This window comes from Pan paniscus, chromosome 8, assembly GCF_029289425.2.
Source record: "Pan paniscus chromosome 8, NHGRI_mPanPan1-v2.0_pri, whole genome shotgun sequence".
Classification (NCBI taxonomy): Eukaryota; Metazoa; Chordata; class Mammalia; order Primates; family Hominidae; genus Pan; species Pan paniscus.
Window position 1 is genome coordinate 82,635,066 of NC_073257.2, and position 26,086 is coordinate 82,661,151.

The 26,086-nt window shown below is 48.8% G+C and overlaps 1 protein-coding gene and 1 pseudogene across 5 annotated transcripts in view; one reads left to right on the plus strand and one right to left on the minus strand.

Moving 5' to 3' along the window:
- The window catches only part of PALD1 (phosphatase domain containing paladin 1), a 93,704-nt gene that overhangs the window by 3,227 nt on the left and 64,391 nt on the right, over nt 1-26,086 (plus strand). The gene's annotated exons all lie outside the window — the stretch shown is intronic.
- LOC129393134 (transcriptional repressor protein YY1-like) lies at nt 1,538-12,405 on the minus strand (annotated as a pseudogene).

Below are 26,086 nucleotides of genomic sequence, written 5' to 3' on the forward strand. Positions count from 1 at the left end.
CCAGAATAGGAGAGGAACTGCCTGGGGATTCTCCTTCTGAACCCAAGCCTGCGGGTCTTTGACAGGGATCCCCCAGGTGAGAGAGAGAGCACACATGTAGCTGCGTCTGTGATGAGAGCCACTGCCCTCTGGGGCGGGCTCCTTCTCTGCTAAGCCGCGGGCTTGCACAGGGAAGGGGTCCCCCACCTGGCTATGCTCAGGTCTCCTCTGCCCAACCTGGCACCTGAGAGACAGCCCAGATTCTAGATATGCTTTGATACTAATGCACCATGCAACCTCCAGCAAGTCAATTAATGTATTGGTTTCCTCATCTTTAGAGTGGGGTCAGTAACCTCTACCTCCTTGTGGGTTCAGTGGGAGAAAATCAGTGCAAAGAATGTGGCCCAGTGCATGGCATGGAGTGAGTGCTCAGTTGATGTGGCGGTGGGGGCCTTTGATTATGAGCCATCCCCTGTGGCCAGGACTCTGCAGGGCTTCCTCAGCAGCTAGGTGCATGTCCCTGGGCCTCTGGGTGAGGCCTGGAGCAGGCTGGGTGGGCCAGGCACCTCTCCTGTGAAAGCTGGAGGGCTTTGTCCTCAGTCGGTGCCCACTAGTCCCTCCTTAGCCCTGTGGGACCTCCATACATGGGGTCAGGAAATGGCAGGCTGGGCGGGCGTATGGAAGCTTGGGCCTGCTGACTGCTGGGCCTCTGGGAGGGGAGCCAGTGTTTGCTAAGAATAGTCCCAAATCATGGCTTTCGCCTCCCAGAGGGCAGCCCAGCCATGTGCTGCCCCTGTCTTGGGCCAAGGCACTTGCACATGGACTTTTTATGTTTCCTGTAACTGGTGCTCAGCACAGGATTGAGCCTGGGAGCAGCAGGCTTAGTCTGGGAGGAGGCTCTGTTTGTCTTCCGAGGCCTTTGGCTGGGACCCAGGGAAAGAGAAGGTCTGGAAGCACTGGCCTTTATAATCCCTGAGTTCCTTTTCCACTCAGGGCTTTTCCTGACACATCTGCCTCGACCATCTTCCTACTTGCAAATAGACCTGTTGTGATTAAGAACACTGGCTCTGGAAAGAAACTACCAGGGTCTGAATTTCTGCTCCCTTCCTCATTAGCCGTGTGGCCCAGGGCAAGAAACTTAACCTCTCTGTGCCTCAAGTCCCTTGTGTAACAGGGTTAAGGATAGCAACTCCCTTATGAGAATGTCACAAGGATGAAAGGAGGTAATCGCAGAGAGCCTCCGAGGCTGTCTGGCTCCTAGGAAGTACTCAGTAAACATTAGGTGCTTATGTTATTACCATGATGTTATTCTCTCAGCAGAGGCCAGGATGCTTGCACAGGACCAGTTGGTGGGAAGGGACCAGAGTGGCATCTTGATGTGGGTTCCTGAGCTTTCTTGGCCCTGGGTTCAGTATGAGGTGCAGGGGCTCCGAAGGTAGATTAAACTCTGTCCCTGCCAGGAGGTGAGTGAGGTACATGCAGACCCCATGTCTGGTTCTGTGATGGGGTCTGTGCTAGTTATGGTTGGAGCCTGAGGGAGGGAATGGCTGGCCTGGGGTGTGTATGATACTTCACGTGGGCTTTGAGGGATGGCCAGGAGTTTGCAAAGGAGGAGGGCAAGGCTTCCCCAGCAGAAAGAGCAGCGTGGCAGAGGTGTGACAGCCCTTGGGAAGCGTTTTGTGTATTTCCCATAACTGGCATGTGGGCTGACTTTGGCTTTTAGGGGTGCCCCTGCCTGGGCTGAAGCTGGGGCACTGATGAGAGAGGCAGGTGGGGTGTCTGGGTCATCTGCACACCCATGGAAGGCAGTAGAGAACATCTTTGGGAACTGGGTGTGTCACTGCCAATGCTTTGGGCTCCCATGGAGCTGGGGCTTTCAGAAATTCCCCAAGGAGGGAGGATGTGGTGCTGCGAGGGCTGTGGGTACCCTGGGAAACGGCCAACAGGCTGGGCTGGGGCCCATGGGAGGGAAGAGGGGTGGGTGCCTTGAGATGACCTGGGACCCTGCCAGCTTCTGCATCCTGCTGAGCCCCAGGCCCTTCCTCTCTGTGGGCTGTGCCGGCCTCTGTCTGGCCTTCCCAGAGTGGAGGCCTGGGACGCTGGGACATTTTTCGAAGATTCTGTTTAGAAAGCACAGAGGGGACTTCTCCTCCCCTTTTCCTTTTCCTGGAATGGAGAATCTCCTGAAGGAGTTAACCCCTTTCCTGCTGGTCACAGAGTGGCCCATGCATGTGTCCCCCGCTTATTTTAGGATCACTGTTTTATTGTTGCCCTTTCTGTTACACGGGATGTATACATCAGGTGCTGAAAGGTACAACACATTCTGCAACTGAGCGCCACCTTCCATGACTGAACAGGCAAAGAAAGTACACTGAACATCAGCATCTGGCAATATATTTTTTGTTTGTTTGTTTTTTTTGAGATGGAGTCTCACTCTGTTGCCCGGGCTGGAGTGCAGTGGCGCATTCTTAGCTCACTGCAACCTCTGCGTCCCAGGTTCAAGCAATTCTCGTGCCTCAGCCTCCTGAGTAGCTGGGATTACAGGTGCCCACCACCACGCCCAGCTAATTTTTGTATTTTTAATAGAGATGGGGTTTCACTGCATTGGCCAGGCTTGTCTCAAACTCCTGATCTCAGGTGGTCTGCCTGCCTTGGCCTCCCAAAGTGTTGGGATTACAGGCATGAGCCACCGTGCTCGACCCCAATATTTTTCTAAAAAGAGACTAAAATGGATTTAAATTGATTAACACTTTTAAATCACATCTAATATTTGGTACTACATGATTCAATATAGCTGAATGATGCAATGATAGAAAATGTGTTTACATCAAAGAATACAACCAAAATTAAGATAGCAAACAAAACCCGTATACTTTTTTTAAACAGGAAAATACTTTTGAAGGGTACGTGTAACTGCCCATTCTTTTATTTTATTGTTTTTTTTTTTTTTGAGACAGAGTCTCGGTCTGTCACCCAGGCTGGAGTGCAGTGGCATGATCTCAGCTCACTCAAGCTCCGCCTCCCGGGTTCAAGCGATTCTCCTGCCTCAGCCTCCTTAGTAGCTGGGACTACAGGTGTGTGCCACTATGCCTGGCTAATTTTTGTGTTTTTAGTATAGACGGGGTTTTGCCATTTTGACCAGGTTGGTTTCGAACTCCTGACCTCAGGTGATCTGCCCGCCTCGGCCTCCCAAAGTGCTGGGATTACAGGCATGAGTCACTGCGCCCAGCTGAAACTGCCCATTCTTTTAAAGAAAATTTACTGCAAGCAAAGTTATCAACCTTCAGAAAATGCACACATAGTATTGCTAAGCATCCCCCATTCCAATATGCACACTTGGAAAATACAAAGTTAAACAAATTGTAAACAATAGGTGAGCTTCATATTTTTAAGAATATGGAAAGAAATCCCATTTTTAGCAGTGTTGTACAAGGAACTGTCTTTTCATGTGAAATTCATGAATTGTCCTTCTGTTGGGATCATACTTCACAAAACCACCATGTTTTTGAAACAAGATTACAGAGTACGAACATCTTAGCAATGTTATCTTATTATTAAAGTTAAATTTTTTTGTTTTTTACTATTTTTCAAAACATCTCCCTTAAGTATGTAGGATTCATCTTTAAAATTCTTCCTAGAAATAATATACAAAGGAGAGGTATGTTTATTCCCTGTTATACTTCTGGAAGGCACTTCCATGGTGGAGAAGGGGCTTCTTTCTCTTCTGTTCACTGATTGTTTTTGTCCTTGGTGTGTGTTAAGATGTAAGATTTCAGGTTAGTTGTCTGAGCAAACTTCTTTTTTTTTTTTTTCTTGTTTTTGAGACAGAGTTTCACTCTTGTTGCCCAGGCTGGAGTACAATGGTGTGATCTCAGCTCACTGCAACCTCTGCCTCCTGGGTTCAAGCGATTCTCCTGCCTCAGCCTCCCAAGTAGCTGGGACTACAAGTGTGCACCACCACACCCGGCTGATTTTTGCATTTTTAGTAGAGATGGGGTTTCACCATGTTGGCCAGGCTGGTCTTGAACTCCTGACCTCAAGTGATTCACCCGCCCCGGCCCCTCAAAGTGCTGGGATTACAGACGTGAGCCGCTGTGCCCAGCCACAAACTTCTTTTATTACAACCACGGAAGGGGCACACATGGGTCCTGTCTCTGGTATGGATTCACACACGCGTGCACAAATTGAAGTCCAATAAAAAGCATTTCCCACAGACCCACCATGTGCCATGAAAGAGCTTCTCTCCAGCACAGACTGGTTGGTGTTGTTCTGGTCTTGAGCTCTCAACAAGAGCTTTGCCGTGTTCTTCACAGACGAGGACTCTGGGACTGTGGCTGTGCAGATGTTTTCTCATGGCAGAGTTATCCAAGAACATCCTCGTGCTCCCTTTATGAGGGCAAGCTGTTGTTCTTGGGGCATCATCTTATTTAATTTTTCTTGGCTTCAGTCTAGCAAGTTATGCCGATTGTTTAGGATTTGAGAGGTTACTGCCAGGTGTTCCTCCAGGAGGAAGTTTCTTTCCTGTCATATACTCTGAAAATCAGGAGGCAGGTTCTCTTCAATGGCCAGTTCTTCAACCACTGTTGAAGTATCAAAGTCAATATCTTTTTTTTTTTTTTTTTCTCTGAGGACTACATGGTGACCAAAAACTTGCCCTCCAGGTTCTTGATCTGCACCTGCTTCTGCTCCCACTTGTTGTTGCCTGGGTTGGCGCCATCACCACCCACCACATTTCTGCTTTGACGTCTGCCCTGTAGTGACTGAACCCTTCATCCTGGGACCCCTGAGGTTGGTGCCAACCCCTGCACTTCCCAGGGACAGCCCTCTATCAGGGCCCCGGGACCCTGGTTGACAGGGCCTAGAAGACTTCATTAGCCAGTTGGGCACTGTGGCTCACACCTGTAATCCCAGCACTTTGGGAGGCCGGGGCAGGCGGATCACTTGAGGTCAGGAGTTCAAGACCAGCCTGGCCAACATGGTGAAACCCCATCTCTACTAATAATACAAAAATTAGCCAGGTGTGGTGGTGGGTGCCTGTAGTCCCAGCTACTCAGGAGGCTGAGACTGGAGAATAGCTTGAACCCAGGAGGCAGAGGTTGCAGTGAGCGTAGGTTGCGCCACTGCACCCCAGCCTGGGCAACAGAGTGAGATTCTATCTCAAAAAACAAAACAAAACAAAACAAAAAACCTCATCAGCCTGATCTGAGTGGTGGTTTAGCTTTGCCTTGACCATCATCTGCAGGTGTGCTCCCTCCCTTCCTCCCGAGGCAGCCCTGTCTGCTGGAGCACAAGGACTTCTGGAGTCTCCTGCAGGTGTTGCCCTGCTGGCTCAGCCCAAGGCCTTGTGGGAATCTGATTTCTGAATGCCTCAAAGAGAAGGGCCCTCCCTAGAGACGAGCCCCAGAGTTGCCCTTTGGGGAGCCCTCTGGGGAGGTGTGGAGTAGTCTCTGCTCCAGGGGGCTCTGAGCTGGGCCCTAAGGCATCAGGTAAATAAGCCCTGGGCTGGCATTTGACTGTCCCTCTGAGCCCAATTTTCTTTTTTTCTTTTTTCTTCTTTTTTTTTTTTTTGAGACAGAGTCTCGCTCTGTTGCCCAGGCTGGAGTGCAGTGGCATAATCTTGGCTCACTGCAAGCTCCACCTCCCAGGTTCACATCATTCTCCTGCCTCATCCTCCCGAGTAGCTGGGACTACAGGCGCCCGCCACCATGCCCGGCTAATTTTTTGTGTTTTTAGTAGAGACGGGGTTTCACTGTGTTAGCCAGGATGGTCTCGATCTCCTGACCTTGTGATCCGCCCGTCTTGGCCTCCCAAAGTGCTGGGATTACAGGCGTGAACCACCGCACCCGGCTGTGCCCAATTTTCTCACCTGCAGAATGGGCGTGAACATTTTCCCCTGCCTATCTTTAATGTTTTTTTTTAAAACTGAGGTGAAATCCATTTAAATACAATAAACCATTTTAAAGCCCACAATTTAGAGGCATTTAGTATAGTCATATTGTTGTACAACCACCACTTCTATCACATTCTAAAACATTTTATCACCCTAAAGGAAAACTCTACCTATTAAGCAGTTACTCACCATTCCCTTCTCCACCACAGTACTTTTTTTCTTTAAAAAAAAAAAAAAAAAGAAACAGTTTTGTTGAGATATGTGTACCATAAAATACACCTGCCTGAAGTGTGCACTTTGGTGAATATCGGTAAAAGTCCTGGGCATGCAGCCAACTCCTAGACAAGTCTGACAACACTTTCCATCACCTAGAAGGGCCCTGTGCTCCCTTGTAGCCGGTCACCACTCCCACCTTGGGCCCAGGCCCACTCATCTACTTTCTGTCACTATGATTTTGTTTTTTCTGGATTTTTCACATACGTGGACTCATATAACAGGTAGCTTTTAGTGACTGGCTTCTTTACTCAACATGATGTTTTTTGAGATTCATCTCTGTTATTGGATGATTTAATCAGTTCCATTCCTTTTTTTATTGGTGAGTAGTATTCCAATGTGTGGGATATGTTAAAAATAGTTTAAAATTTTTCTCTCTCTTTTTTTTAAGAAGGGCCTCTTTCCTGTTGCCCAGGCTGTAGTGAAGTGGCTCAGGGTCGACTCACTGCAGCCTCAACTTCTGGCCTCAAATGATCCTCCCACCTCAGCCTTCTGAGTAGTTGGGACTACAGGTGTGCACCACCATGCCCGGCTAATTTTTGTATTTTTAGTAGAGATGGGGTTTTGCCCTGTTGCCCAGGCTGGTCTTGAACTCCTGGGCTGAAGTGATCTGCCTGCCTCAGCCTCCTAAAGTGCTGGGATTACAGGCGTAAGCCACCATGCCCGGCCTAAAATAATCTTCACAAAAGATTCAAGTAGTAGCTTCACAGAAAGTAAAATGTCAAAGTCCCCTTTCCCCTCCTTCCCCTCTCTCTGGTCCCCGTAGGTAACACTGTCAGCAGTGTGCTGAGTATCCTTTGGTCTTTTTTCTGTACCTCTACATGAATTTGTGTGGTTTTTTATTTTTGGGGTGTAAATGAGCTGAAACTCGGTCCATGGCTGTGGGGCCTGCTTTCATCCGGCCATGTATCATGCAGAGGGACCCCACCACTGCCATGGGAGTTCTGAGCACATGCCCTGAGCTGGGGCTCGGCGAGGCTTTGGGAGAGATGGGAAGAAGTCTTCCTGGAGGTGGTTAATTTAGAGCAGGTTCTGGAGAAGAGTAGCATTGGATCAAAGGGGATCAGTCTGTCCAAAACAGCCTCTGTGGTGACCCGTCCCTGGGGTCTGGGTGGATGTATCCTCCTGCTGCTGGGGGTCTGGGTGGATGTATCCTCCTGCTGCTGGGGGTTCTGGGTGGATGTATCCTCCTGCTGCTGGGGGTCTGGGTGGATGTATCCTCCTGCTGCTGGGGGTCTGGGTGGATGTATCCTCCTGCTGCTGGGGGTCTGGGTGGATGTATCCTCCTGCTGCTGGGGGTTCTGGGTGGATGTATCCTCCTGCTGCTGGGGGTCTGGGTGGATGTATCCTCCTGCTGCTGGGGGTTCTGGGTGGATGTATCCTCCTGCTGCTGGGGGTCTGGGTGGATGTATCCTCCTGCTGCTGGGGGTCTGGGTGGATGTATCCTCCTGCTGCTGGGGGTTCTGGGCGGATGTGTCCTTCTGCCGCTTCATCAATGACCCCGACTTGGCTGCCGCTGGTGGGGGCTTCTTCCCGTCTCTCTGAAGTGTCACTGGAAGGAATAGGCCTAGGAGAGGGCAGTTCGTTGGGTTGACAGAAGAGGGACCCTTGGGGAGTTGCCCCTTGCCAAAGTCTCTTTAGGCAGCCTGTAGGGGCCTCCCAATAGCTATCTTGCCCAGCCTACGTGGGTGGAGGATGGGATGCCTGTGGCCTCTGAGGAAGGGGCTGCCTGGGCTCAGATTTTCACCCTCCTGGCCCCACCCCAACCCCAACCAATGAGACTGCAGCCAGTGGGGTCCCAGGTGCTCCGAGTCTTATGTCATGCTGCTTTCCTTGACACTGCCATCGATGTATAGATGAACCCCACCCCCTGCATCCTAAAGTTGGTTGTTTTCATTGTTTTTAAGTTTTCCCTAACTTAACAGTACAAAGTAGTGCCTTAATTGTAAGACATGAGTTCCGGGAGATAGGAATCCTGTGTGGTGGTTCCAGGGCAGCCACCTGCTTACCCAGGAAGGGGTTGTCTTGTGACTTGGGGTCTCATCCTGGGCTCAGGAATCCTGTAGGGGGAGGGGAGGACCTGGCGGGGAGCTCTGCATAGGTGGGTTTGTGGATGTCTCCCTTTCTGCAGCTCAGTGCTGCTCAAATGTGGGTAATACGTGGACTCCCAATTCACAGCCCTATTGAGATCTAATTCACATGCTGTACAATTCACTCATTTAGTAGCTTTTAGTACATTCAAAGAGCTGTTGTCTCACCACAGTCTAATTTTACAACATTTTCATCAACCTCAAAAGATACCCCAGTACCCATTGGTAGTCACTCCCCACCCCCAGCCCACTAGCATGCTCTGTATCTCTATAGATTTGCTAATTCTAGACATTTCATATAAATGAAATCATACAACATATGGGTTTTTTGTAGACTCCCTCTCTCTCTCTTTTTTTTTTTGAGATGGAGTCTCGCTCTGTTGCCCAGTCTGGAGTATAGTGGCGTGATCTCGGCTGATGGCAACCTCCGCCTCCCGGGTTCAAGTGATTCTCCTGCCTAAGCTTCCCGAGTAGCTGGGATCACAGGCACCTGCCACCATGCCCACCTAATTTTTGTATTTTTAGTAGAGATGAGGTTTCACCGTGTTGGCCAGGCTGGTCTTGAACTCCTGACCTCAGGTGATCCATCTGTCTCGGCCTCCCATAATGCTGGGATTACAGGCATGAGCCACCATGCCTGGCCCTGTCTCTCTCTCTCTCTTTTTTAAAGGTCTCACTCTTGCTCAGGCTGGGGTGCAGTGGTGCAATCACGGCTCACTGAAGCCTCAACCTCCTGGGCTCAGGTGATCCTCCCTCCTCAGTCTCCTGAGTAGCTAGGACCACAGGCATGTGCCACCACATCCGGCTAATTTAAAAGTTTTTTTAATAGAGACGAGGTCTTGTGTTGCCCAGGTCTTCAACTCCTGAGCTCAGGACTCCCTTTTGAACAACAACAACAAACCCCTCACTTGCTGATTGACATTATTCTTACTGTAATATAACTGAAATGTGTATAAGACCAGGCATAAGCACCTTAGACTTAAAGTTTTTACAAAACTATTAAAAAAAACAGGAAATAGTAGTAAAACCAGAAAGCCAACTCATTTCCAATGAACAATTACTTTAATTGGAAGGATGTTAACTGCACCTACATTGCCAGCCTTGGGTTGATGGTAGAGAGCTGTGCCCTTGGGCCTCTCTTGTGTCCCCTGCCTCTGTTTCTTGGGCCTGTTGTATAGGGAAGTACTAATAATGTTGGGCTGATGGGACGGGTTGGGGTAATCAGACCTCACATTTAAGCCTAGACTACGTGTGAGCAATCCCTGAATGTCTGTTTTAATAGGGTATTGCCCGATACTCGGAAAGCTGGCTAGTTTGATTGAAGACAAGCATAGAATAGTGGCATTATTGAAATCTGCTTGTAGTGGCTCTTAAACCCACTTCTTTTTTTTTTTTGGAGACGGAGTCTCGCTCTGTCGCCCAGGCATGGCGCGATCTGGGCTCACTGCAAGCTCCGCCTCCTGGGTTCACACCATTCTCCTGCCTCAGCCTCCCGAGTAGCTGGGACTACAGGCACCTGCCACCACGCCCGGCTAATTTTTTGTATTTTTAGTAGAGACGGGGTTTCACTGTGTTAGCCAGGATGGTCTCGATCTCCTGACTTTGTGATCCACTTGCCTCGGCCTCCCAAAGTGCTGGGATTACAGGCGTGAGCCACTGTGCCCAGCCTAAACCCACTTCTTGTAGGAATCAGGAATTTGGCACAGAGATGGGCTTTGCTCATTTCACACAGATGCTGTCAACATGCACATGGTCCTGACTGCTAAGAGGCTGGGCCTTTGAATTGGGCACCTCCAGGCTGCCATGGGCTATGGGGTGGCTCTGTTCTCCCTCCCCACCTGCTTTTTTTTCCTATTTGAATCACAACCTTTCTTTGTGCTGTGTGTGATGATATCATTTGGCCTTCATGGAGAAGGAACTGGATTGTAAACACAGGAGCAAACTTGAGGCTCAAATTGTAGGGCACTGCTTGCTTATGAGATGGTTATTCAGATGACCAGGGGATGCTCTCATTACTTTTTGAAATGACATTAAAATAACCCTTTTAAAGTGTACAGTTCAGTGACAGTACATTTGCAATGTTTTGCAACCATCACCACAAACATTTTCAGTTCCAAAACATTTTCATCACCCCAAAAGGAAAACTCCATCCATCCATTAAGTAATCCCTCCCAGTTTCCCCTCCCCCAGCCTTGGCAACCATGGATCTGCATTCTGTCTCTGGATTTACCTATTTTGGATAGTTCATATAAGGGGAATCATGTAATATGTGACCTTCTGTGTCTGGCTTTTTTCACTTAGCATAGTGTTCAGGGCTCATCTGTGTTGTAGCAAGTATCAGTACTCCATTCCCTTTTATGGCTGAGTAACTTTCCATTGTATGGATAGGTCACACTTTGTTTATTCGTTTATTATTTGATGGGCATTTGGGTTGTTTCTACCTTTTGGCTATTGTGAATAGCTGATTGGCTGCTATGAATGTTCATGTGCAAGTATTTGTTTGGATACTTGTTTTTTATTCTCTTGGGTATATACTTAGCAGTGGGATTGCTTGGTCATATGGTAAGTCTTTGTTTAACTTTTTGAGTTTGATGTTCTGGAATTAGACAGCGGTGATGGTTGCACAACTTTGTGAATATACTAAAAATCATAAGTCATATACAGATGGTCCCTGACTTAGGTGGTTTCACTTATGCTTTTTCAACTTTACAATGGGTTTATAACTCCGTGGTAAGTCAAGGACCTCCTTATATCCTGCGATTTGTATCACTCTACCATTGTAAAGTTGAAAAAGTGTAAGTGGAACCATCATTAAGTCAGGGGCTGTCTGCTGTGTTACCAGAATTAAATGCATTTTTGACTTTTTTTTTTTTTGAGACAGAGTCTTGCTCTGTCACCCAGGCTGGAGTGCAGTGGCGCAATCTTGGCTCACTGCAGTCTCTGCCTCCTGGGTTCAAACAATTCTCCTGCCTCAGCTTCCTGAGTAGCTGGGATTACAGGTACCTGCCACCACGCCCGGCTAATTTTTGTGTATTTAGTAGAGATGGGGTTTCACCATGTTGGCCAGGCTGGTGTAGAACTCCTGACCTCAGGTGATCCACCTGCCTTGGCCTCCCAAACTGCTGGGATTACAGGTGTGAGCCACCACCTGGCCTTGACTTATGATATGTATAATTTATGATGGGTTTGTCAGAATGTAACCCCATGATTACATCAAGGAGCATCTGTACTTTAAAGGGTGAATTTTATGTTATGTGAATTATATCTCAATTTAAAAATTTCACAGATCCCTAAGCAGGCATTCATGGAGTCTGGATTGAGTCATGTTCTCAGTTTTGGCAACCCAGGGTCCTGCATCACCTCTTGGGAATCCTGGGGTCTCCCTTGGTGGGTGAGGACACTGCGTCTCACTCCATAGTCCCATTTTTATGGGTAATCGGTGCGAGCTACAAGAAACAAATGGGCTCACTGGCTGCCTGCCCCCCTACCTTGGCTCATTCTGGCCCTTTCCAGCTGCCGCTGCTGCTTCCTTTTTTTGAGTCAGGGCCTTGCTGTGTTGCCCAGGTTGGAGTGCAGTGGCATGATCGCAGTTCACTGCAACCTTGAACTCCTGGGCTCAAGTGATCTTCCCGCCACAGCCTCTCAAAATGTTGGAATTACAGGCATAAGTCACCACTCGTAGCCTGTTTCTGGCACCTAAACAAGAGGTGCTTACTGTAGAACTGTTCCTTAGTTTCCCCACCCGTGAAGGAGGTCTGTGAGCAGCCCAGCCATGGCCACAGCCTGGGCTCTGCGGACAGTGATGTCTGCAGTGGGTCAGACATGCCACATTGACTTCCTCTCCAGATCCTCTTTTCCTCTGTCTGTCTTTTGTGTCGCTTTCCACAATGGCCTGTGTGAGCCTCGGGACCAGTTCCTCTTTTGGGATGCTGCTTCCTTCTAAGATTGCAGCTGAGGGTGGCGTTGGGCCCCTTGTCTGTCTGTTCAGTCCTCACTGCACACCCACTTCCCCCAAGTCTGGCCCGTCTCAGTTGGTGGCAACCCCATGCTTCTAGGTGTTCAGGCCAAACACTGCAAAGCTGTCCGTGGTTTCTCTCTTTCTCTTACACTTCAGAAAAGATGTGCCAGGAGGTTCACTGGCCTCACCTTCAGCATGGATGCACGGCGAGCCATGTCCTCACCTGTCCTCTGCTGCTGGCCCCACCTCCAGCATCACCTGCACTGTTGCAGTAGCCACCTGATGTTTCTGCTGGTTTCTGCCCTTGTCCCCAACCAAGTCTTCTAACACAGCAGCTAGCAGACCTTGTCAGAACTTAAAACTCAGGTCAGAGCACTTCTCTGTCCTAAGCTCCCTAGGGGCTCCCTGTATCCTCACAGTAAAAGCCAGTGTCCTTACTGTGGCTTCCAGGACACCATCATCCAATACCCAGCCTCATGCTCACCTTGTCACAGCCGCACCGGCTAGCTCATGGCTCTTTCAATACCCTAGGAACGCCCCCCCCCCCGCCACAGGACATTTGCATAGGCTAGCCCCGCGACCGGAGGTCCTTTTTCTCCAGAGAGCCACAGGGCTGCCGTGTCACTTCCTTCAGTCTTTACTCTCATGTGAGGCCTCCCCTGCATACCTTGTCTAAAATTTCACCTCTTCCCTGCATCTCCTTGTATACTATTTTACTAATTTATATAGTTTATTTCTGTGTCTCTTGCTAGTGTGCATGAGGCAGGGATTTTTGCTCTGTATTTCTGGCTCCTAGAACAGTGCCTCACACATAGGTGGTGTCCCAGAAATGTTTGTAGGATAGCTACAGGAAGAGAGAATGCATGAGCCCATTTTATAGATGAGAAAATGATCCTCAGAAAGGTGGACTGGAACCTGGTCTCTCCACTCCCTGCCCAGGGCTCTCTGGCTGAACCACAGTTGCCACCTCCTCTTCCCCATATCCCTGACTCCAGAACAGTCACGTGAACCTCGTGGGTTTGAGCGTTCAGAGCTCCCTTAGAAGCTCCCCTTGTCAGCGGGGTAATTATGGAACTGGCGGCTACCTCTGGGCATTTGCACGGAAAGGATGGTAAGAGCCTGTTCCCGTGGGCGGGGGCCTGGTCTGTGTGAGGCACTGGGTTTGGCAAGTTAGAGGGATTTCTCAGTTAAACCTCACAGCTTCCTGTGGAAGGGGACTGGTCATGTTCTCCATTCTGCAGACAGTGAAGTAGGGAGCTTTTATATGGGCAGAAATGAAAAAGATTGGTAACATGTTGAACTAGGCAGGATGTGGGGAAACTGGCTTTCTTAAGCATGAAGCAGCATTGGTTGCTGTATACAATGCAACAACCTTTTGGAAAGGTAATTTGGCAGTATCTCTGAAAGCTGTTTAAGTGCACATCTTTAGCTCAGCCTCCTGAATTCTGGTAACCTGTCCTAAAGAAGTAAACTATCAGGATGCAAGGCTGTGTGCACAAGGATTTTGCGGCAGTGAACCGGAGACTCGCGGTCTCCTTTCAGTTCTGTGTTCTTCCCACTGCAGGGCATCTGCACGGGCCGTTCCCTCTGCTGCCGGGCATGTGTCTTCACATGACCGGGGCCTTCCTGTCTTCATACGTCGGCATAGGCCTTCCATGACTGTCATATCTAAAATATGTTCCTTCCCTATCTTTCTCATCTAGCTCAGCCTCTCAGCCCCTGGTAGCCCACATCACAATGTATACAGTGTATCATAATCGTGTTCCCTGGTGGACTCCCTCCCTCCCTCCCTCTCCTTCTCTTGTTGGAAGATCTGCTCCATGAGGGTCCGGGTCTGTGCCTGTCTGGTTGACAGGGTCAGTACTTCGCAGCTGTTTGTTGAATGAGTAGTGATGCAATGAAATGGCTTTTGCCACCATTAAGCAGACAGGGTTGGAATTACGTGTATTGGCTGGGAGGGGTGTTTGTATTAAGCAGACGGGGTTGGAATTACCTGTATTGGCTGGGAGGGGTGTTTGTGTTGTCCTGTTAAGGGCAAAAGCTTGTTGCACAAGGAAGCTTAAGAGGTGGGCTTGGATGGGGATGGGAAGGGCATAAGCGTTTTCTCTATAGACCTTTGACTTGTGACAATAAGTACAAGTTACTTTTGTAATAAAAAACATCTGGCAGGCCGGGTGTGGTGGCTCACACCTGTAATCCCAGCACTGTGGGAGGCTGGGGCAGGAGGATCACTGAGGCCAAGGAGTTTGAGGGGAGCCTGGGCAGCATAGTGAGATTCTTGTCTCTACAAAAAAAAAAAAAAAAAATTAACCAGCTGCGGTAGTGTGTGCCTGTAGTTCCCCAGATACTTGGGAGGTTGAGGTGGGAGGATTGCTTAAATCTGGGAGGTCAAGGCTGCAGTGAGTCATGATCGTACCACTGTACTCCAGCCTGGGCAACAGAGGGAGACTCTATCTCAAACAACAACAACAACAACAACAACAACAACAACAACAACAACAACAACAACAACTGCGGTAACAACAACAACTGCAGTAACAACAACAAAACCTGGTTAACCAACAAAGAAAATTTTAAAAAAGGGGAAGAAATATCCCATTAGGGAGTATCAGGACTTGAACTCTGGTCTTTCGGACTCCCAGCCCATTTTCTTACCCATAACCCAACCCTTGCCATGTTTCCACACACAGCCTGTTAGTATAGCCTCACTGCAGTCCTCAGGGGAGGGCAGAGTATGAGTTATTAGCTATTTCTGTTTTATTTTGTCAATTGAGATCTAATTTTCAGATAGTGAATCAAGGCATAGCTTGATGAATTGCTACGGTTGTATCACCTGTGTCTCCCTACCCAGATCAAGGTGTAGAACATTTCCAGTGCCCCAGAGGTTCCCTGGTGCCCCTTCCCGGTCCTTTCCCCCACCCTGCCACCCCTGTAGGTGGTCACTCTCCTGACCGCCTTCCCAAGGATCAGTCCTGCCTATTCTTGAACTTTGTACAAGTGGACTAACACAGTATGAGCTGTTTTTATCTGGTGTCTTTCATTCCACATCAGCCCTGAGGGAGTCACCCGTGTCGCTGCAGGTATCAGTGTCGTTCATTTCATTGCTGAGTAGGCTTCCATGGTAGGGACAATTTGTTAATTCTTTTTCTTATTGTTGGGACTTTGCCATGTTTCCTTTTTTGGTGCTTGTGGATAAAGCTACTGTGAACATTTTTGTGTCTTTTGATGAACATGAACACTCGCTTCTCTAGGACATAGAGCCAGGTGTGAACTGCTGGGTGCTGGGGTAGAATCCTCCTTTCACCAAGAGGGAGACCGAGGAGGTTCCAGAGGGTCTGAGAGAGGAAGAGCCTTGCCCAGGGTCACATGATAACTCGATTAGCCTGTCTAACCCTCTTCCTCCCTTCACCTTCCAGTCTTAACAACCTCCCACTCCCAGCTGCAGCCTTGTGGGAGAGTGGGCAGGCTGGAGTTGGGGGTGGGGGGGCTTCTGGAGGGCCATATTTCCAAGTCTTGTTGCACTGGGCGTGCCTACGAAGCAGCAGTCTTCTCTGCCTTCCTCGCCCACCTCCTTCCCCATCCCTGGCTCCAGAGCGAGTGGCCAGACTGCAGTTTGCCCTACGTGGTGGTTGGTGCTGGGAGAGATGAGGAGGGCTTGCTGTTTGTTGGATGTTGGTGCCGGCCAGGCACAGACCCCGATCAGCACATAGGGGCTGTACTGGCATCTTGAGCCTGGGGTGGTGCACATACGTGGATGAAGATCTGAGCAGAGCCCTGCACACACCTTCTACTCACGCGTGCTCCTGGCGGGTGCAGGTGTGCACAGCTGCCTCGCTCAGACCCAGCCTGTCTGGGGCCAGCGCATGCCTGGCCACAAGGCCGCCAACTCCCTGACCCGAGGTAGCGTTTGGGTCATTCCTCAGCGCCACTCACACAGCTCTCCTGACTGTGCCAACTCTCTGGGTGGTGGTGCCTTTAGCTCTTTCCATATCTGCTCCATCTCTCCATCCTGAGCTCTGCAGGGCTGGAGATAGAAATGAATATAGGCATTAAAAACTTTTTTTTTTTTTTTTGAGACAAAGTCTCGCTCTGTCACCCTGGCTGGAGTGCAGTAGTAGCGCGATCTCGGCCCACTGCAACCTCTGCCTCCCGAGTTCAAGCGATTCTCCTGCGTCAGCCTCCCGAGTAGCTGGGACTACAGGCGTGTGCCACCATGCCTGGCTAATTTTTGTGTGTGTGTGTATTTGTAGTAGAAACAGGGTTTTACCATGTTAACCAGGATGGTCTTGATCTCCTGACCTCGTGATCTGCCCGCCTTGGCCTCCCAAAGTGCTGGGATTATAGGCGGGAGCCATGTGCCTGGCCTATTAAAAACATTTTTTAATGAGGCCTTAATTTTCTTTTACCATGGTAAAATATACGTAACATAAAATTTACCATTTTGGGCGTTTAAAATTGTATAATTTAATGTCATTAAGAGCATCCATATTGTGCACCCATCACCACCATCCAGCCCCAGAACTTTTCCTTCTTTCCAAACTGAAACTCTGCACCCATTAAACACTAACTCCCCACTCCCTCTCCTCCAGGCCCTGGCACCCGCAGTTCTACTTCCTGTCTCTGAATTTGACCAAGGTATCTCATATTATTGGAATCGTACAATATTTCTTCTTTTGTGTCTGGCTTAAACATATAACATAATGTCCTCAAGGTTCATCCGTATTGTAACGTGTCAGAATTCATTTCTTTTAAAAAATGTTAACATTTATTTTATTTTTCTTTAGAGATGGGGTCTTGCTCTATCACCAGAGCTAGAGCGAGCACAGTGGCATGGTCCTAGCTCACTGCAACCTCAAGTTCCTGGGCTCAAGCAATCCTCCTGTTTCAGCCTCCCAAGTAGCTGGGACCACAGGAGTGTGCGCCACACCTGGCTAATCTTTAAAATTATTTTTTATCGAGATGAGATCTTGTGTTGCCCAGGCTGGTATCAAACTCCTGACTTCAAGCAGTCCTCTTGCCTTAGCCTCCCAAAGTGTTGAGATAACAAGCATGAGCCACTATGCCTGTCCTGTTTTGTTTTTTTTTGAGGCTGTAATTGTTCTTTTGAGCGTATTTGAAAGGTATCGCAGAGCCTGGGCGCGGTGGCTCATGCCTGTAATCCCAGCACTTTGGGAGGCTGAGGTGGGTAGATCACCTGAGGTCAGGAGTTTGAGACCAGCCTGGCTAACATGGTAAAACCCGGTTTCTACTAAAAATACAAAAAATTAGCCAGACGTGGTAGCGCGTGCCTGTAAACCCAACTACTTTTGAGGCCGAGGCTGGAGAATTGCTTGAACCTGGGAGGCAGAAGTTACAGTGAGCCAAGATCGCCCCATTGCACTCCAGATTGGGCAACAAGAGCAAAACTTTATCTCAAAAAAAAAAAGGTATCGTACGTCTTTGGGATTGAGTGAGGGGGTCAGCTTGATGGTGAGAGTGGCAATAAATAGCATTTGTTATGTTTACCAGGTGCTAGCACTTTCCTTACATTGTCTCATGTAATCCTTACCATATCCCTATGAAGTAGGTATTAACATTGTCCTTATTTTACACATAAGGGAACTAGGCTCAGAGAAGTTCGGTAACTTAGCCAAGGTCACACAGTAAGTCACGGGCAAGCTAGGTTTGAATGCCAGTTCTGCCTGGCTCTACAGCCAGTGCTGTGTGTTCCTGACCCCAGCTCTGGCCCTTCCTTCTTCAATACCAGGCTTAGAGTTATTTCTTCAAATCCTTCTTGTCACCTCTCTGGCCTGAGTGTGGAGCTGATTGGTGCCATGGTATGGGCCCCTCCTCCCAGCCCCAGGTCCCCTTCCTGGGCCTCAGCTTCTTCTGAAAGCCTCTTTATGCAGCAGCCTCTGGGCCAGGCGGGAGTGTCTGCAGGGAGGTGGGCCTCAGAGCCCGCAGTGTGAGGCTGGCAGGGGCGGCTTGGCCTGGGGTGGCCGCACGGCAGGATGTCCCTCTTGGCAGGACTTTCCCTGAAAAAACAGCCACCAGGACTTCAGGATGGAAGGGACAGATAAACAGGAAGAGGGAGAAACTTAAAAATATTTTTCTTCCTCTCCCATGGCCTGGCATTTTCTCCCTGCTCCTCCCTCTGCCACTGGAGGTTTGAGGTGGTGGAGCGCTTGCTCCCCTGCCCGAAGCTGCCCGGGGGCCTGGAGAGCCACAGCTGGCAGGTGCAGGTTCATTCTTGTGGGTTTTGTTTTGCCTGATGGGCCGGTGTGAGCCTAGGCATTCAGGGCCAGACGGCCTGAGTTTGAATCTTTGCTCCACTGTTTCTTTACCGTGGGTTCTAGGCCAAGTCACTCAGCCTCTTGATGCATCAGAATGGCCACAATCTGTAGCCGCAGGGCTATTTGGAGAAATGATATGGCAGTGACTCTTTGTCACGCTCCAGCTGTGACACTCAGGTGGATCTGTACAGGGGTTTTCTCAGTTAGTCCTCATGGCCTCAGAGGTGGGTGTGGGCATGGACTTCACTGACAGGTGTTGAAGCGTAGAGAGGTGGAGCTTCAGTCAGGGGCATCAGGCTGGTCGTGGCGGAGCTGAGGCTCGAGCCCAGACAGTCTGCATTCAATGCCCTGCTTGCTCATTGGTCTGGCGTATGGTACCTTGGCACATGGTACTGTTGGAACTGTGAACTTCTTTCTTAGTTTGGGGTTGGTGGGGTGAGCTTTGCACCCCAGATGTCCCAGAGCAGTACCCACCCTGTTGCTCAGGTGCCTCCACATGGTGCCTCCTCCCTGCAGCCCCACTAGGTGGACACAGGCCGTGGTTGTGCTTCTCTCCCATTGCCACAGCTGGGCAGCACATCACACCCCGCAGAGCAACACCTAAGATCCTGGCATGGTCCCCAGGGACTGGGGTTCGGCCTACCCCACCTCATCCTATATTCTGGCCTCACAAGCACCTTAATTCTTCCCACAATACTATACAGGAAGCACCTCTCTCTATGCTGCTCCCTCTGCGCAGAGTGTGCTTCCTCCCCCTTCCGGTCTATCAAATGTTGCTCATCCTTTAAGTCCCAGCTCTGTTCCTTTTTCGGGAAGCCTCCCCAGAGTTCCCGACCATTAGTTAACATCTTCCGCCACTGTGCAGCTCGGTATAATGGGAAAGGTGCTGGAGTCCCTGCGCTTCTGTCAGCCTCTCTGTGCCTCAGTTTCCTTATCTGTGGATTGGGGATTATAGGGGTCGGGGAAGGAGAAAGCTTGGACTCTCTTGCTCTGGTCCGTGTGGAGTTGGCTGGAGCCGGTGCAATGTGGCCCTCTTTAGGGTTAAGTTCCTCCCATGCCAGGGGCGGAAGTGAAGAGGACAATGTGTGAAATGAAGTCACTTCCCTGCCGGGGGTCTGCCGTGTGCCTGGCCTTCTGCAGTAAATCCTGTTTCCTCCTCGGCCTCTGTATGCCCACCCATTCCTGGCTCCCATGACCCCACAGGCCACCAGCAGGTGGGGGCTCCTGATGGAATGTTGGCCTGTCTTTCATCCGGCAAGGTCACTTCCTGTCTGGATAAGCCATCCCACCTTTCCTGCCACTGAGGGAGGCTACATGAGGTCAAGTGCAATGCCCAGCCTGCTCCTTTTACTCCTGAGGATGCTGAGGCCCAGGGAGGGGAGAGAACTTCCTGGGGTCAGGCCTCCGGACCACACTCCAATTGTGGGGAGGACTGTGTGGGCCAGGGTGCCTCCTGTGGTTGTTTCTGGGGAAAACCAGGCCTCACAGGCCTGCTGCATGAGGTGAGGAAGTTTCTCGGCCTCCCTGGGCCTCCATGGAACCTGGGGGAACCTGAGTGTAAGAACCATCCTGAGAACTAACCTGGTCTGGCCAGGACATCATGGCCTTATTTAACCTTCACTGCCCTGCAGGAGAGCGAGGCTCAGAGAGGCCAAGCCATGGGCCTCTGGTGAGGGACAGCGCTGGGGTCTACGCAGCTCCTTCTTATCCCACTGGCCAGTTTTCCCATGAGAAGGTGTTGAGCGTTCCAGCAGTGGCACCTCGGGAGCGTCCTCACCCCGTGGGGTCAGGGTCTCTTGGGCTGTGAAGCTGTTGCAGAACCATGGTTGCTGGTGTCAGCGGCCACTGTGTAGTTCTTTTTTGTCTTTCTTTTTTTTTCTAAATAGTGTATGTTTACTGTAGGGAAATGAGAGAAAATAAAGATATCCAGGAAGATGAGAAAAATCATCTGAGATCCCATTTTCCAGAGATAAGCACGGTTCACCATTGATGTTTTGAGATTTGTCCTTCTAGACATTTTTCCTCTGTGTGTGTGTGTGTGTGCGTGCGTGCATGCATACCTATGTTCATGCACATTTGTATACAAGAGGCCTCCCCCTTTTTAATGGAACAAAACTCTAAAATACTGTAGTGTCTTTTTTTTTAAACTAGACATATAGTAGATATTTTTCTACATCAGTAAATAAGCTGCTATTTCATTCGAAGTTTGACATCCATAAAAGAGCCAAGGACAGTGGCTCATGCCTGTAATCCCAGTGCCCTGGGAGACTGAGGCAGGAGCATTAGTTGAGGTCAGGAGTTCGAGACCAACCTGGGCAACATAGTGAGACCCTCATCTCTACAAAAAATACAGACTCCTGTATCCCATCACCACACCCTCTTCCTGCTCTCAACAGGACTTCTTGCCTGACTTTCAACATTATAGACTAGTTTTGCCTGTTTTTGAGTTTTAGATAAACGGAATCATGTAGTATTTGCTTATGTTGGCTTTTTTCGCTCCATGTCCTGTTAAGGATGTTCATCTGCTGCTCCATCCATTTTGATGGCCTTAATGACATCCATGATACATTCAGCTTCAAGCACTGTTGATGTGAAAGACATTTCTAATCTTTCACTAATATCAACAGAACTGTACTGGATACCTTTGTGGCCCTGTCTTTCCCTGTTTCCTTTGGATACATTGATAGAAGGATTGCAGGGTCAAAGGGTCTGCAGGACAGTTTTGTTGATATTAGTGAAAGACTAGAAGTATCTTTCACATTCATAGCGGTTGAAGTGGAATGTATCATGGACGTCATTGTGTAGTCATGAAAATGGATGGAGCAGGGGTGGATGAATATCCCTAACAGGATATGGGGCAAAAGAAGCCAATGTAAGCAAATACTACATGGTTCCATTCATCTAAAAAGGCCACTTTAAAGATATTTTAGAATTATTACCGGTTTACATCCTGCCAGGTGCTCAGGAGAGAGCCCGTCCCCAGTGCCCATGCCCACATGGGTGTTTCCACCCTGGTTCACCTCCGATGTGATGATGGACACTGCATGGTTTTCATTGTTTCTGGGTTCTCTTCTCTTCTCTTTTCTCTTCTCTCTTTTCTTTTCTTTTCTTTTGGAGTTTCGCTCTTGTTGCCCAGGCTGGAGTGCAGTGGCGTGATCTCGGCTCACTGCATCCTCTACCTCCTGGGTTCAAGCAATTCTCCAGCCTCAGCCTCCTGAGTAGCTGAGATTACAGGCATGCACCACCATGCCCAGCTAATTTTGTATTTTTAGTAGAGATGGGGTTTCTCCATGTTGGTCAGGCTGGTCTCAAACTCCCGACCTCACGTGATCTGCCTGCCTCGGCCTCCCAAAGTGCTGGGATTATAGAGGTGAACCACCACGCCCAGCTGATTTCTGGGTTTTCCATTACAAGTTAGGTTGGACATTGTGTCTCATGTTCATTGGCCATTTGTATTTCTTCTCTTTCTATTTTGCTTATTATTTTTGGTCTGTTTTACTTTCAAAATGTACTTGTTTTCCCATTTGTTTGAAAAATAATCCGTATGTTGAATGACAGATAATAGGCCGGGCACAATGGCTCATGCCTGTAATCCCAGCACTTAGGGAGGCCAAGGCGGGTGGATCACCTTAGGTCAGGAGTTCGAGAACAGCCTGGCCAACATGGCAAAACCCCGTCTCTACTAAAAATACAAAAATTAGCCGGGCATGGTGGTGTGTGCCTGTAATCCTAGCTACTCAGGAGGCTGAGGCATGAATCGCTTGAACCTGGGAGGCAGAGGCTGTGGTGAGCCTATATCACGCCACTGCACTCCAGCCTGAGTGACAGAGCGAGACTCTTGTCTCAGAAGAAAAAAAAGAGAATGACAAATAATAAAAATACGTTGAAAATATTTTTATCCAGTTTGTCATTTGCCTTGTAACTTCGTGTTTTGTTTTTTTCTGATTGGTCAAAAGCTGATTATTTTTTATGCAGTCTGATCTGTCCATCTTTAACTTTTATGTGTTCTGCCTCCAGAATTTTGTGTAGAAAGTTCTTTTCTGTCCCAAGATTATATAAATATTTACTTACATTCTCTTCTTTCATGTCTGTGGCTTCCCTTGTATCACGTCTTCTTTTATCCTTCCGCACTTCCTTTGGGAGCGTAATGTAAGATGAGGGGCAGCTATAAAGAGCATGCCTGGGAAGCCTGGCTGCCTGGCTTTGAGCCCTGCTCAGCCACCTGTGCACCCTTGGGGCAAGTTAACCAGGACCATCTGGGCCTCAGTGTCTGCACCTGCAAAAATGGGAGTAAGGCAAGGGTTATGAAGGTGAAATCAAACTGTTTGTAAACGTATTCTCAGGGCTTCTTTACACTTAAAAATTGAAGACTCTAAGAGCTTTTGTGTGGCTTGTATACATATATCAATAGCTACCACACTGGAAATTGAAACAGTATATTTAAAAACACATATTTCGGCTGGGCACGATGGCTCATGCCCGTAATCCCAGCACTTTGGGAGGCTGAGGTGGGTGGATCACCTGAGGTCAGGAGTTCGAGATCAGCCTGGCCAACATAGTGAAACCCTGTCTCTACTAAAAATACAAAAATTAGGCATGGTGGCGCATGCCTGTGATCTCAGCCACTCGGGAGGCTGAGGCAGGAGAATCACTTGAACCTGGGAGGCGGAGGTTGCAGTGAGCCGAGATCGTGCCACTGCACTCCAGCCTGGGTGACAGATTAAGACTTCGTCTCAGAAAACTAACAAACAAAAACACGTATTTATAAATTCATTTATAACAAACCTATTATGTGGTAACATAAATAAAATCTATTATTTTTCCTGGAAAATAACTGTATGTTCCAAAACAAAAAAATTGAATAGGAAGCGTGGCATTGCCTTTCAGATTTGCAAGCCTCTTTCGTGTCTGGCTTAACAGAAGACAGCTGGATTCTCATGCCTGCCTCTGCATTCAATCTATTGTGATACATTGTTTTGACTGAAGTACGGTGAAGAAAATTGGCTTCGCCACAGATATGTAATGTGAAAAGGGAGGAATATTTTATTAGCTTCTAGATATTTTCCTTTGATCCTACGTAAAAATTTGACAGGTGGTTGATTCTTAAAGCTAGTTGAAATGTGGAATCTGAAAGCACATTAATGAACATTTTGTACCTCGTCACGTTAAGATCCACTGGACTGTGTTGCAGTGTGAATGGCTCCGTTACGGGATTTTGTAATATCAGGCATCTGTCTTTGGGAAAATATTGGCCCTGTGTGTTACACAGATCTTCCAAATGTGGATACATTTCATGTCAACATTTTAAAAAAGTCACATCTGTTACTATCGTCACACCTATTGTCAGAAAAATCTTTCTGTTTTCAGCAGCTTTTGAACTCACAGTGGGTGACACACGCTTTCCAAAATTCTAATTTTCCCTTGAAAGATCCAAGCTCCAACTTTATTATTGGCAACAAATTAAGTCAGTTGTTTTCTTTGAAGGGACAGGCTCACTTTACTCGTTTTTGTGAAAATATCTGCCATGGCCAGGTGTGGTGGCTCACGCCTATAATCCCAGCACTTTGGGAGGCCGAGGGAGGCGGATCACCTGAGGTCGGGGGTTCGAGACTAGCCTGTTCGAGACCAGCCTGTTCGAGACCAACATGGAGAAACCCCATCTCTACTAAAAAAAATACAAAATTAGCCGGGCATGGTGGTGCATGCCTATAATTTCAGCTACTCGGAAGGCTGAGGCAGGAGAATCGCTTCAACCCGGGAGGCGGAGGTTGCCGTGAGCCAAGATCACGCCATTGTACTCCAGCCTGGGCAACAAGAGAGAAACTCTGTCTCAAAACAAAACAAAACAAAACAAATCAGAAACTGTCTGCCAAATACTCATATCTGAAAACCCACTGTTTGTCTGTTGGTCATTCTGTCAAGTAAAAATGTTGTTCCCGGCCAGGTGCAGTGGCTCACGTCTGTAGTCCCAGCATTTTGGGAGGCTGAGGTGGGCGGGTCACTGGAGCCCAGGAGTTAGAGACCATCCTGGACAACATGGCCAAACCCCATATCTACCCAAAATACAAAAGTTAGCCGGGCATGGTGGCGCATACCTGTAGTCCCAGCTATTTGGGAGGCTGAGGTGGTGGGAGGATAGCTTGAGCCCGGGTTGAGGATGTGGTGAACCGTGATCGTGCCACTGCACTCCAGCCTGGGTGACAAAGCAAGACCCCATCTCAAAAAAAAAAAAAAAGTAGTATTCTTTGGACTAGAGGCTGGGTCAGCTCCAACTCTGACGAGCTCTGTGTCATTCTTGGGCCTTACATGCACTTCCCGTTTTATCACACAGAATGTCAAATGGACATGTACCCCAAGGCTAAGATTCAGTGGAAGTAATCATTTTTACTGCCTCATCATGGACCCTTACATGATATTGGTGAATTTTGTCACTGCGAGTGCATATCTCTGGGAACACAGTGAGACCGGCCCATTTTGGGGCTGCTGCCTTGTTCTACTGAGACTCTAGCAGTTTCACCCCCTCCATGGCTTTTGAGCCACCAAATGTCATTCCAGTGAAAGGCAGTGACGTCTTAGTGCTGCAGTGAGAATCCTGTTGACCTCTGGACCCCTGGAAGGAAGGCGCTGGGCCCTGAGGTCTGGGGAGCCTGCTTTCAGAACTGTAGGATTAGATGACAGATGCACGGCTGAGCACAGTGCCTGGCACGCTCTTGGAGTCCAGTACATGTTACCTGCTGCCATTATTATCCTTTCCCCCAACGAACCTGAGTGACACGGCCTGGGGGAGTGGAGGTGGAAGCCATTGGGTTAAGAATTCAGTGTTTGTGATTTCAAATCCTGCTCAAGGTGCTAACATGTTTGGTCCTCAGGAGTGAGTGAAGGGCCCAGGGGACTTGATAGGTGCCCCATTTTACTTGCCCCTCTGAGCAGCAGGGAGGGCACGACTCATCGAGAGACCCAGGGGTCTCAACCAGGCAACTCTCCCTCATGGGTGGAATCTGCCTCTCAGAGAGGAGCCCTCTCAGAGTCACTCTGTCTTCCTTCTGACCTGAAAGGGCTTCCCTGGCCTCTGGCCTCCATGTGTCCTCCTCCTTAGCCTTCTTACCTGGGGGTGGGGGCGGTCAAAGGTCAGCGCCTTCCGCCCAGCATTTTCTTTCAGGCAGTCAACACATGGTGGCCACTTATGGACTGTATGTTGTATTCTGGGACCTGGACTAAAACCCCATCTGTGCTGTCTGATTTATTCTCACAACACAGACACCTGCAAAGTTGATCCTTTAAAAAAATTATCTTTCTATTAAAAAAATTTTTTTTAGGCCAGGCACGGTGGCTCGTGCCTGTAATCCTAGCACTTTGGGAGGTCGAGGTAGATGGATCACCTGAGATCGGGAGTTCAAGACCAGCCTGGCCAACATGGTGAAACCCCATCTCTACTAAAAATACAAAAAAAAAAAAAAAAAAATTAGCCGGGCATGGTGGCGGGTGCCTATAATCCCAGCTACTTGGGAGCTTGAGGCAGGAGAATCGCTAGAATACATGAGGAGGAGGTTGCAGTGAGCCGAGGTAGTGCCATTGCACTCCAGCCTGGGCTACAAGAGCGAAACTCTGTCTCAAAAAACAAACA